This window comes from Caretta caretta, chromosome 4 (assembly GCF_965140235.1).
Source record: "Caretta caretta isolate rCarCar2 chromosome 4, rCarCar1.hap1, whole genome shotgun sequence".
Classification (NCBI taxonomy): Eukaryota; Metazoa; Chordata; order Testudines; family Cheloniidae; genus Caretta; species Caretta caretta.
Window position 1 is genome coordinate 68,864,633 of NC_134209.1, and position 13,331 is coordinate 68,877,963.

General features: G+C 45.1%; 1 protein-coding gene across 2 annotated transcripts in view; it reads left to right on the top strand.

The window, feature by feature from the left end:
* Positions 1-13,331, top strand: part of FHIP1A (FHF complex subunit HOOK interacting protein 1A) — a 159,617-nt gene that overhangs the window by 23,654 nt on the left and 122,632 nt on the right. The window lies entirely within an intron of this gene.

The following is a 13,331-nucleotide window of genomic DNA, read 5'->3' on the forward strand; positions in this document are numbered from 1 at the left end:
CCCCAGGAAGGGCTGTGCTGTTGACTCTATCTCATTAGGAAGTTAGATCTCCTCTACGAATAGCAGCCGGAGGACTGATGAAATTATATAGGTCATTGGAAATAATTCCCTCTTAAGCGCCTTTATCTTCTTGCTTGAAGGGAAGAAAGGTTTCCCTCTTTTAATGCAAACCGCCTGTAACTTGCACAGGCTTAGCCACAAACTTCTCTGATAGCAGAGACACTGAGTACTGACTATTCCTCTGCAAAACACCTAGTACTGGATAAAAGAAAATACTAATTTATTTCAAAGATTACTTTCACAGTATAAATGTAATTCATACATCTGGAGTATTTATACCACTATTTGTTAAATTACACAAGAGATGATTGCGTGGGTTAATCAGTTTTCTCCCTTTGGGAGCTGTTTTCTGTTGTTTATGTTGTAATACAGTTTTTTTGTTTTGTTTTGTTTTTTGCTAAGGAAGTTCACATCCCATAGCAGGCTGTTTCCACATTTCTTTTTGTGGCTCACAATCCCCACCTCTTCCCAGACTGAACCATAGAGTACAATCATTTATAGAGCTAAAATGCCTGAGAATGTGGACCAGTTGATTGGTCTGTCCTGATAAGGTATTTCCTGTGTTGCCCTATTATTAAAGGAACACTGCCAAAAATGTTTGACAGTATGTTAAAAATCATACTAATGTGTGACATTTCTTCTGTCAATCGTTGTTGCAGGTGACACCTAAGGTCCTGGCCCTGCAACATGCTCCACAGATATACATTGTTGTGCCCATGTGGAGGCCCATTATCTTTAATGGGGCTCTGCATTGGCACAAAGATCTGCCAGCATGGAAGAGCTTCCAGGATCAATGGCTATGATTTCTATAACTTTGTGCATTTGGCAGCATTATAGTCTTTTTCATGTTTTCCCTTTATGATTGGTTGGTTTCCCTTATTTGCATGGATTTCTCACCCAGCAACAAAGAGCAGGAAAACACTTAAAAATAGGTAAGCGTGACCGAAAAATCCCCAAAACAAGTAGGTAGGGCCCTACCAAATTCACCATCCATTTTGGTCAATTTCACAGTCATAGGATTTTTAAAAGTGTAAATTTCATGATTTCAGCTACTTAAATCGGAAAATTTCACGGTGTTGTAACTGTAGGGGTCCTAACCCAAAAAGGAGTTCTGGGGGGAGGGGTCACAAGGTTATTGTGTGTGGGGTTTCGGTACTGCTACCTTGACTTCTACGCAGCTGCTGGTTGCGGCTCTGCCTTCAGAACTGGGCAGCTGGAGAGCAGCAGCTGCTGGTTGGGAGCCCAGCTCTGAAGGCGGCAGAGCCACTGCTCGCAGCAGCACAGAAGTAAGGATGGAATGGTCTGGTATTGCCACCCTTACTTCTGCACTGCTGCCTGCAAAGCTGGGCCTTCAATTAGCAGCCGCCATCCTCTGGCTGCCCAGCTCTGAAGGCAGCAGTGCAGAAGTAAGGGTGGCATGGTATTGTATTGCCACCCTTACTTTTGTGCTGCTGCTGGCAGGGGGCTGCCTTCAGAACTGGGTGCCCAGCCAACAGCCGCCGCTGTCCAGCCACCCAGCTCTGAAGACAGTGCAGAACTAAGGATGACAATACTACAACCCCTCTAAAATAACCTGGTGACGCCCCTGCAATGCCCTTTTGAGTCAGGACCCCCAGTTTGAGAAACACTGGTCTCCCCTGTGAAATCTGTATAGTACAGGGTACAAGCACACAAAAGACCAGATTTCATGGTTTTTCATGGCCAAGAATTTGGTAGGGCCCTACAGGTTCGGGAATTTGGGAGCAGATGTTTGTACCTGAAACTACTTTGAACAATTACAAAAGACTAGATTTCTAATTTATTGTGCCCCTTTAAGTTTCCAAATCGTAGCCATCTTCCTCCCAGCTGAGCCAGAATGGACTTCTTCAGTAGCTGGCAGTGCTGCTTTTTACCTAGTTGGTTGCTGTTGAACAGTGCAAGACCCCGATCCTGCACAGTGCTCCATTCTTCTGTGTCCACACAGTGTCCACTTAACTTCAGTGATTCATGCACCCACATGGAGTTGTTTGCAGGATTGGAGCCTCACTTGCTGAGGACTTAAGGATGATGCCTCTACAGTATTTCCAGCTTTTGGAGAGAGGGGGGAGATAAGAGACACAGAATCAAAATTAGGTCTCTTACCTACTAGTGATATACAAGGTTGGGCATTTGACCGGTCCATAAATAATTGGTGAGATGACCAGACAAATATTGATTAAAATATTGTCAAATGTCAAAAATGGTCCATATATCTTAAAGAACTGATTTATTGGTACAGTAACAAAAAAGAATAAGACTTTATGGTTTCCAATAGGCTTAGCCTTATTTATACCAACTTACAAAAAACAAGTTTCTTAATTTACATATTTTAATTCTGAAAGTGCAAAACACAGTGAAATTAAGTTCTGAAAAATGGAAATATACATGATACAATCAAGACATTATGTACATCAGGAGATTCCTGCTGAAATGTTCGATGAGATTTGACTGTAGTCAAATAATAGTTGATCAGTTGACAGGTTTGCCAAGTCAAAGCAATAGAACAATATTGTTAGATCATCAGTTCAGTATTTCTGCGAATTTTGATAGAGTTCTGTGCTCATTTTGGATTATAATCTTGTGATGTTAATGTACTTTCTACAATAAAACTTGTAAAAACAAGTGAGGACGAAATTATGGATTGGAAGGTGAAAAAATTTCTGATTTAGGCTCTGATCCTGCAGTTGGATTTGTGCAGATTATTCCATTTGTCTACACAATGTCCCATAAACTTCAGAAGGGCTGTTGTGCAGAGGTGCAGGGGTCTGCTGCTTGGAACTGATTTCTGGGACTAATTCCGTAATGTACTGTGTTTTTTGTCCATTGCTAGTTGGGCTTCATGTATGTAGAGGTTAGAGAGAGGCTGGAGGAGAAGAAAGTGAAAGAGCCTGAAGTCTGTCTCTCAAAGTACAAGAGGTTGCAAAGGGAAACTATCCCTTTGATACATTGCTGTGGTGTGCTGTGCTATGGTTGCAGTGCAGAGTTGCCAGAACCCTAGGATGCCTTTCTCTGTTGTTTTTCTCTAGATGGATTTGCTCAACCATTTTCTACTACTGACATTTTTTTTTATCTATTTATTGAACAAAAGAGATTGATGAGATGTGTATGGAAAAATGAAGGGAGTTTATAATTTGTTTTGACTTTCGAAACTGATTATAGCTTTTTCTTTATGAGTTTGCTATTTTCATTCTGAATTTTCTGCTTTGGATTTCACTGCATCTGTATCTTGGTCCTGGCTAAATTACAAATTATTAAAAATAAAACTGTGGGTTGTATTTGTTTTCTTTTTTTTTTAAATGGCATCAAGCCTTTCTATAGGCTTCCAGTCTAATAACTGAGAACTCAGAAACTGGGAAGACAGCTTCTGACATTGATTTGTTGGAGTCTGTCACACCAAATTTGAATTTTAAAATTCTGTATCTGCTTTTTCCTTTCAAAGGAAAGGCTAATTATGCCTCTGAGTGCATATTTGTAACTGTTCAGGTTTACTGACTTCTTGTTCCCTTGGAAGCTAAACTTTTGAAGCTATTCTCTTAAGAAGTATTGAGGTCTTTTCAATATATAACACAGCTCTTAAAATGTTTGATTTATGTATACAAATATTGCTGCTCTTACCTTTGAATATCTTGTACTATTACACTACAAACACCACCTCAGCCACTCTCACAGAAAGTCTTATAGCACAATCTTTTTTCAGCTCTTGGTAGTGGTGTGGAATATAGGCTACCCCTTATTTGAGTTGCATACTCCGATATTTAACGTGATATTTAACTCTAATCATTTGGCTTGGTGTTCATCCTGGGATAACCTTATTATGGCTCTTGCATTCTCTCTCAAACGTAACTCATCCCTGTGCTAAGTGAGCATTGGCATACCGTTCCCACATTTAGAGCAAAGATAGTGCCCCTAGTATAGTTGGTACACGCTCGTTTTTCATTACCCTTTTCTCAGGACACTGTCCTCATAACCTTTGTCTCAGGGGTTGACTCTGCTGTGGTAGGGGTGTGAACTGCAGAGTAAACCAAAATGTTGCGCTCTAACTTCTCTGTGTGACACTGTTGGTGTGAACTAAAAGTTACCTAGTTCATGTTCAAACCCAGTGTAAACGTAGTTCTGTTTGAAGAGGACTATGTTAATGTGACCTAAGTACTTTTTTAGTTTGCACCTGCAGCATCCATGCAGGGCAGAGTGCAAGCTTAGAAATCAAATCAGCACAATGCCCCGGGATGGCGGGACTGAGGCAGGCTCAGGATTTGGTCCCCCCTTCTGGGGTCATGAAGTAATTTTTGTTTTCAGAAGGGGGTCGCGTTGCAGTGAAGTTTGAGAACCACTGGTCTAGAGTGGACACTCCTCAAACATTTGTTCCAGGACACACAGGATACATGCATATCTAGGTAAAAATTCTAGTATACATATAACCAAGAGGTGGTATATGTTTTTAATCATGTTAACTTAATTAGATTAATGCGATTGAAAAGCCCCAATAAGATGCAGGCTTCTATCTTGGGCTACAACATAGCCAGCTTCAAATTCAAGCCATGGTGGGAGTGGTAGAATTAGGCTGACTGCTGATGTTTTAACTGCTATGTGCTCTTGACCTGCTTTGATTCTCTGATAAGTTTCAGTGACTGCATATAAAATTTCATGTTTTGAATGAATTCAGAGCAAATTTGCATGTTTTTAGCTGTACTTTTGAAGGGCTGTAGTGAGAGATGGGTCAGGATCTGAAATTTAAACTGAAATGTCGCATTGCAGTGTTCTAGAACTAGTGTATGTACCCTAAAGTAACATCGGAAACTAATAAAATAACTAAACTTTTTGGTTAGTTCTAAGTTTTATATTAGGATGCAACAACTTAAGTATTAAAAATGAATAACTGTTGTAAATGGAGCTATATTTCTGGACCTATCTCCAGTGTGTACATTTCGTTTGGTTTCACATATTGTAGTTATTAGTTCTAGGTTTCATTGTGAGCATATAAAACTTGCTCAGTTTATGAGGCTATGTCTACACTACAAAATTCAGTCGATGCAAATTAAATCACCATACAGCCGCTGAAGTTTGTATATTGTTTGGGCATGTGCAGACTTGGCGGCTTGTTTTGGCACTATGCATGCATCAGCGTGACATTGATGGAAAGTGTGGTACACCCTGCAGAGGTATCCTACTATGCCCCTCACCGCAGTATGGCGCCATGCCTTTTGGGACACTTGCAGTGCTTTGTGGGATAGTAGTGAGTCACCAAGAGACTTCTGAAAGGTAGGGGTTAAGTTCCCAACATGCTACTTTCCACATCCCATAATAATCTCCAAATCTCATAAATTTGATGCCATTTTTTAAAACCCCCACTGTCCCATGGGGCTCATTTCGATGTCTGCCGTCTTTGTGACAGAAGTATGGAGATTGCAGAGCCTAAGCACAATTCTCTTGTGCATTGCTAATACAAGGATGCACTGTTCTCCATTATTTGCACATCCTGAGGGTGTACTGCTACAATTCGGATTGTGATGCAGAGATGGGTGATGCTGATGGTCATAGTGAAAAACAATGCCAGGTTGCTCCTGGCATTCATGGAGCAGCTCCTCACAGTGGAGCACCAATTTTGGGCCGGAGAAATTAGCGCTGATTGGTCGTGGAATCACATCGTAATGCAGGTTTGGGATGACTAGCAGTGGCTGCAGAACTTTTGGATGCAAAAGGCCACATTCCTGGATTTGTGTGTCAAGTGTGCTCCAGTCCTCCAGAGCAGAAACACCAAAATGAGTGGAAAAGCATTCCATTGACAGTGGAAAAGCAAGTTGGGATCACGCTCTGGAAACTTGCAACACCAAATTCCTATTGGTCAGTAGGCAATCATTTTGGAGTTGGAAAATCCACACTGGGAGCCATTGTCATCTTCTGGTACACAGGAATGTGACTTTTGGTTATATGCAGGATATAGTGGATTGATTTGTAGCAGTGGGTTTCCTAAACTGCAGTCGGGCGACAGACAGCACGCATATCCCTATTTTGGCACTGGCCCACCTTGCCACAGAGTACATCAACAGAAAGGGCTACTTTGCTATGGTTATGCAAATGCTAGTGGATCAGCAGGGATGCTTCACTGATGTTAATATGGGCTGGGAAGGTACATGATGACTGCATCTTTAAAAACACAGGACTTTTAAAAAAAGCTGCAAACAGGGACACTCTTCTCCGACTTGTGCATTGACATTGGAGATGTTGAGATGCCCCGAGATATTCTGTGGGACTCAGCCAACCCTTTACTCCTCTGGCTCACAAAGTCATATGCTGGCCGGAAAGATTCAACTAATGGCTCAGCAGGTACAGAATAACTGTTGTATGTGCTTTTGGTAGATTGAGGGGTTACTAGTTGTGTTAACTGACTAGATTGGATCTCATCAAGGAAAAACATCCCAGTGATTATAGCTGCTGGTTGTGTCCTGCATAGTATCTGTGAAGTGAATGGGGAAACGCTGCTGCCAGAGTGGAGGGGAGAGGTTGACTGGCTCTTGTCTATTGAATCTGAACAGCCAGGGACAAGGGCTATTAGAAGAGCCAACCATGGAGCTATGTGACTGAGGGCGACTTTAAAGGAGCATTTTAACAGCAACAGTAGCGTTCTCTGTTGATTTTCATGAAACAGAGTTTGTCTTGTGTATTCTATAATATTCTGTATGTTTCTATGAATTTTCTAATGCTTGGTGTACATTTACAAATGTGGTTGATTCTTTGCCTCCTGCTGCTGTTTGTTCTACAATGCTTGGTGTGAACTAATAGAGATAATTTGACTTTACAAATATAGAGCTTCATTGTGTGCACATCAGCAGTTAACAAAATTAGGGTGCAAACAAACACACAAACTGAGCGTGAACCACGGTTTACAATCCCAAATTGAAATGGAAGTAAACAATAAACATTTTTGTCCATGTTTGTAAACAGTAGCTCTGTGCAATCCATTGTGGCTACATACATACACACCAATCTGTGGTTTTACAGGTTAGTATATGTCACTTTTTGTGTCTCAGCATGGAGTACTAGGGGTAAGAATGTATATTGCGGTGCCACATGTAATGTGTGTGTGTGTGTGGGGTGGAAGCAGGTGTAGAAGGCAGCAAACATGGAGTTCTCCTACGACTGCAAAGGTTGCTGAGTCTAGGTTCTTTGGACTTGTAGGTCAATCATGGTCTGAAACACTTGGGTTTGCTGCTTGAGCAAACCCATTATGCCCTGGAGCATTTCCCACTGCACCTCCCAGTCCCTCAGCCTGTTCTCCAGCAACAGACCTCACTATTCTCTGTCTTTCTCCATAGTCTCATTATGAAGGGCCCTCCAAGCCCTTTTATCACAGTCTGAGGTAGCTGTAACTTGGAGGACCTCTGGTACATATCCTCCCTAAACTTCTCCTCTTGATTAGGGTCAGACATTAAGACGGTGTGGAGGTGGGATGACAGATTCCCCCTAAAAGTGGGGGGGCCACAAGGCCCTGCCCCATCTGTGGCCCTGCTCCTGCTGTGGTAAGTGCTGCCGGGGCCCTGCACCCTGAACCCCCTCCCGCAACCCAATCCCCTTCCCAGCCCGGAGTTCCCTTCTGCACCCAAACTCCCTCCCGGAGCCTGCACCCCCTCCCACACTCCACCCCCTTCCCCAGTCCTGAGCCCTCTCCTGCACCCCAAACCCCTTATCCCCGGTCCCATCCCAGAGCTCACACCCCAGCCGGAGCCTGAACCCCACTACCGCACTCTGAATCACCTGGCCCCAGCCCAGAGTTCCCTCCTGCATCCCACCCTCATCCCTGGCCCCACCCAAGAGCCCGCACCCCCAGCTGGAGTCCTCACCCCGCACCCTAGGCCGGAGCCATCTCCTGCACATTGAACCCCTCATTTCTGGCCCACCCCAGAGCCCGCACCCCCAGCTGGAGCCCGCACCCCCAGCTGGAGCCCTCACCCCCCCTCCTGCATCCCAACCCCCTGCTCCAGCCCGGTGAAAGTGAGTGAGTGAGGGTGTCAGGAGACCGAGCGACGGAAGGAGTGGGGATGGAGCAAGCAGGGGCAGGGCCTCAAAGAAGGGGTGAGGAAGGAGTGGGGAAGGGGTGTTCGGTTTTGTGTGATTAGAAAGTTGGCAAACCTAGGTAGAAGGTCCATGGCTCCCCACAATTGCCTGGGATTCCTGGGTTGCTCTTATCTGGGCCAGGTTCCAGTTTCCGACCTGACTGTGGGGGTGGGCAGGCAGAAGAGGAGGGGCCAAGGGCCGGGCCTGTGGTGAAAAATGGACAAGCCAAGCTCATCCACTTTCAAAAAGTGGGAGGGCCTTGGGGGGGGGTCCCTGTTCCAGTGCCCCAGGTGGGACACCCCAATGCGTCCACACCAGAAGTTGCTGATTTAAAAAAAAAAAAATACACCATTAGATTTTACAATCACAATGGAAAGGGAAAGCTAAGTCTCAAACTCCCTTATATATATATAAAGTCTTGTGTGTATATAAAGTCTGCTGCAGTTTCCACGGTATGCATCCGATGAAGTGAACTGTAGCTCACGAAAGCTCATGCTCAAATAAATTGGTTAGTCTCTAAGGTGCCACAAGTACTCCTTTTCTTTTTGTGAATACAGACTAACACGGCTGTTACTCTGAAACTCCCTTGTATTATTCCTAAAAATATCCTTAATAAGAAATGCTTTTTGACATTTTAACTTTGGAGCCCCTAGCTTCAGCTCAAACCATGGCGAGTATGACCTGGCTGGGAGGAAGGGAGGTGCTCTGATGCAGGTAGCTGCCATGCCTCCTGGCTTGAAGAAGTAATAACAAACACCAAAAACTTGGTTTCCATCATCAGCACCCCCACTATAAATATTGTTCCAGCACCCCTGTATGTAGCTATACAGTTTGGCCTCTCTCCCTGGGTACAGGTATTGTGAAGTGGCAATGAATATATTTGCACTATTTTAACAGGCAGTGATTTGGGGAATGCGGGGAGGGCTGCTGTCTTGCTCCTTTTCTAGCAACATACCAGTAAAGGAATGAAAAGTCAATACCTGTCTTAACTTGCAAAAGCACCAAGTGCCATTTTTAAACGGGGAACAAAAGCAGAGGAAAGGGGGAGTAGAGATGAGGTCTGAAGGAAAGGAAAAACAAAATTCACATTTTAAGATTAATGCATGTACGCGCTTACCCACGCTTCCTTCCCCTTCATCACCAGGCTCACCTACACTTGTCAGCCAGGACTGACTCCCAGGGAGTTTCAAACAGTTCCTGGCTTGCAGCATGGTTGGAGTCCCCCGCTGTGTCTTCCTCCTCACAGGGTTCTCTATCGTGGGCTCCTCCAAGATAGCCACACTTGTATGTGGGGCAGTGACAGAGTCATCACCAAGTATGGCATGCAGTTTGTTGTAAAAGCAACACGTCTCCAGGGCAGGATAAGATCTCTTATTGTTTTCCCTTGCTTTCTGGTCTGCCTGGCATAGTTCCTTTGTTTTCATGCAGCATTGCTGCTGATCCCTGTCATGCCCCTTTGCCAGCATCCCCAGGGCAATCTTCTCATAGATGTCAATATTTCTGTGGCTTGTCCGTAGCTGTGCCTGCACAGCTTCTGCTCCCCACAATCTGAGGCAATCCAATGCTACTTTCCTATTCCAGGCAGCTCTGTGTGTGTGTGGAGCTGGCATTGTTTGTTGGTTAGGCAGGGCACGCAACAAAGGTAAGCTGCTCGGTGTGTTGACCAAGGTGGGCAATCAGGAAAAGGCATTTTAAAAAAAACACATAGGGGTTTTAGAAGATGGGGCAGGCTTCCAGTCTCTGCGATCAGGGCAGTGGAGTTCAAAACTTTGAACTGAGTGTTCACTATTGCAGGGATAGGAGTACTTGTGGCACCTTAGAGACTAACCAATTTATTTGAGCATGAGCTTTCGTGAGCTACAGCTCACTTCATCAGATGTTATACCATGGAAACTGCATTGTGAGACAGGTGCTGGAGGATGGTTAGAGTTTCACAAGTAATGCAGTGTCTATGCTGAAACTGTGTCAACCTTAGTAGGGAGAGCTGGTTCTACTACATCGCCATACCAGGCCACTTACACTGATGGGAGACCAATGTTAGTGTAGACACGTGCGTAACTAGGTCAATGCAAATGGACCTACATCAACTTTACTTTGTAACGTAGATCAGGCCTAATTAAAAAATGTCTTTCTAACTACTAGGTATGTGTACTCAACCTGGGAACTGAAAGTCAAGTTGTGTTCTTTTTGCTTCTTACTACCAGTAGGAAAGATTTTGCCATTAGAATGCGGTTGATGATTTTGGTTTGTGATATGGAAGGCAGAAGAAAATTCAGCTTGGTTCTTCACTACTGTACTGGCATTACAGCATTAACTGCAGTAGAAATGTTTGAGAAAGTAAGCAGGTAGCTTGAATATGCACAGAAAGCAGTTATGTTGAACAGGAAGGTTTATTTTTATAATTATACTTCAAAGCTGAAATGCCTTGTTACATTGGGACAACTTATTGTGCTACACATGGTGATGTTCTTTAAGCATGTGTGTAAATCAAATAAATTATGCTTGCACATCAGAATATAGCCTATGGTGCATAATATCATAAGGCCAAATCATACCCTCTAAGAAAAATCCAAGGAGGACCAAACTAAGCCCTGTAAAGCTCATCTCTTCGAGCTTCTGACAATTATCCTTCTTAGAACTGGTCTGTGCATGAGGTGTGGGTATGGATTCCAAATCCCACATGGATCTATCGAGGAAAGGAAATTGCACTGCCATAGTGGTGCTTTGCCTCTCCTCCTCTGCCTGCCAACATGGCTCCTTTTAGAAGATATGCCAATTATTTTCTCCTCTACTTGTGTAATACCCTTCTCTTCTCGGAGAGAGGTGCAGCTGGGGAATAAAAGTTAATGGCTCCGGAGTGACATTCACAGGCCTGCTGACAGCAATTCCAGGCCCCAGGACAGAACAGTCAGTGGGCCTCCAGCTCGTGCGGGCGCAGTCCGCCTGACATTTGCATGGTGCTGTGCCTGCGCTAACTGGTGCCCGGCAAGATGCTGCTGGCTGCGCTGATGATGCTTGGCAAGATGCCAGCTGCGCCGCTGGGCGTACTCTTCTGGCACGGCCTGGGCTTCACTGACGCTGGTACCACCCTGCGCACACCTAGGAGCCCTGCTAGAGGTGACTAGTGGGAAGGACACAAAGAGAGGCACCAGCTAAGGGGGAGACACGTGACCCCCCCCGTGGCGTAACCCTCCCCATGTGACTCCTCCCAGCCTGGGCGCCCGCGCTCTACCCCATCCCACGTTACCTGGGCGGGGTGCTCTGTCCTCCTGTTGCGCCGGCCCGGCTCCCCCTGTCTGTTTGGCTGCTCTTCTGGCAGCCAGGCTCTGGAGCCACTCCCAGACACTGCCTGGTTCAGCACAGCAGCTGTCTGGGAACGCACCTGGCTGTGACAGCAGCAGGCCACCCCCACCAAGGCTCAGTTTCTGGGCAGGGAGAGGGCTGCCGCTGTCACCACACCATGCCTTGCCCAAGCTCAGATTCCCGGGACAGGAGCCGACTCTGAGCATGCCGGGGAGGGCTCTGGCTTGCTCGGCCACTGTCCCTAGAGAAGCTGAGCCCCAGAGCAGCCGCTGCGCTGGACAGCGTGTCTGGAAGAGGAGAGGCTCTGGCCCCGCCTCTTGCCTTCTGGCTATGGTCCCCGCCCCTTCCTCTCCCAAGCTGGGGCTGGCTGCTAGGATGAGTGCCCCGAGCAGGTGTCTGGGGAGGGCAGGTGGCTGACCCTTCCTGTCCCCCTCCCCCCACGGCGTTGCCTCTGAGCCCTGCAGCCCACCTGGGTGATTTAAAAGCAGCAGTGGCCAGGAGCCCCTGGGCTGTTTTAAATTGACTGGGCCCCATTTCTTTGCCTCCCCTTCTTCCCCCTCAGTCGGTGGGCCTGGACATTCAGCTGTGTGTATGACCACCTTTTCAGAAAGGTGGATGGTGTACACAGTAGTTGTTCCCAGCTTTGCTGCTACTCACCCAAGTACCCTTGGAACACCTATGGCATAGATTTGGTGCAAGAGGATTTCACATGCTTGGAGGTTGGGGTCAAGAGGAGTGGTGGGTTCCACTTTTCTGTGGCTTTTGGGACTCTTCCCATATTACCTTTCTTTGTTCCCCTTTGTACCACTCGCCGCAGAGACGCGTAAGACAGTGGCCCTCAACCTTTCCAGACCACTATACCTTTCAGGAGTCTGATTTGTCTTGTATAACCCCAACTTTTACCTCCCTTAAAAACTACTTGCTTACAAAATCAGACCTAAAAATACAAAATGGTCACAGCACACTATTACTGAAAAATTGCTTACTTTCTCATTTTTACCATATAATTATAAAATAAATTGATTGGACTATAAATATTGTACTTACATTTCAGTGTATAGTATATAGAGCAGTATAAACAAGTCGTATGAAATTTTAGTTTGTATTGATTTCGCTAGTGTTTTTTATGTAGCCTATTGTAAAACTAGCAAATATCTAGATGAGTTGCTGTACCTCCTGGAAGACCTCTGCGTACCCCTGGTTGAGAACCACTGGTGTAAGACATAGCTTTGTGCTTAGCTCTAAGCATAGCTCTGATGCTTGCAATTTCTAACTGCAACAAGTTTTGTTCAGAGTAGCATATTTTTCCTTTGATGCAAATTCCTAACTTTTGTTAGTATTCATTTATGTGTGTGTGTGCACTTAGGGGAGAATACCTTGTGGTTTCAAATAAATTATTAGAAACTTCATTAGTTTCTTAAATGTTTTTGAATGGTGAGGAACTAGAATGATTTCATAGTCATAATATTCAAAATTGAGAGAAGAAAAGGAGTACTTGTGGCACCTTAGAGACTAACCAATTTATTTGAGCATGAGCTTTCGTGAGCTACAGCTCACTTCATCGGATTGAGAGAGTACTGCTTGGACATTTCCTACTGTTGCTGACACCCTCAGCCCTACCAATGCTGGCAACATTGCCGATAATAATTGCAGACATGTTAAACATGATGGTGATTAGATCTGCTCTGAGAAGGGTTAGATGGCACAATTTTTAAAACACTGCGGTCACTCTCTGCTAGTTTCCCAACTTTGTAACGCTGTTTGCTGTTAGCTGTGGTGAGATGTGCTTTTGCAAAATTTCTCTAAGTGGATGAGGCCTGAGGTTGCCTATGCACATGAAAGCAGACGAAGCCTTTGGGGCCTGGAAAATTGCTAACTTGGCCTTCCATTGAACAAAG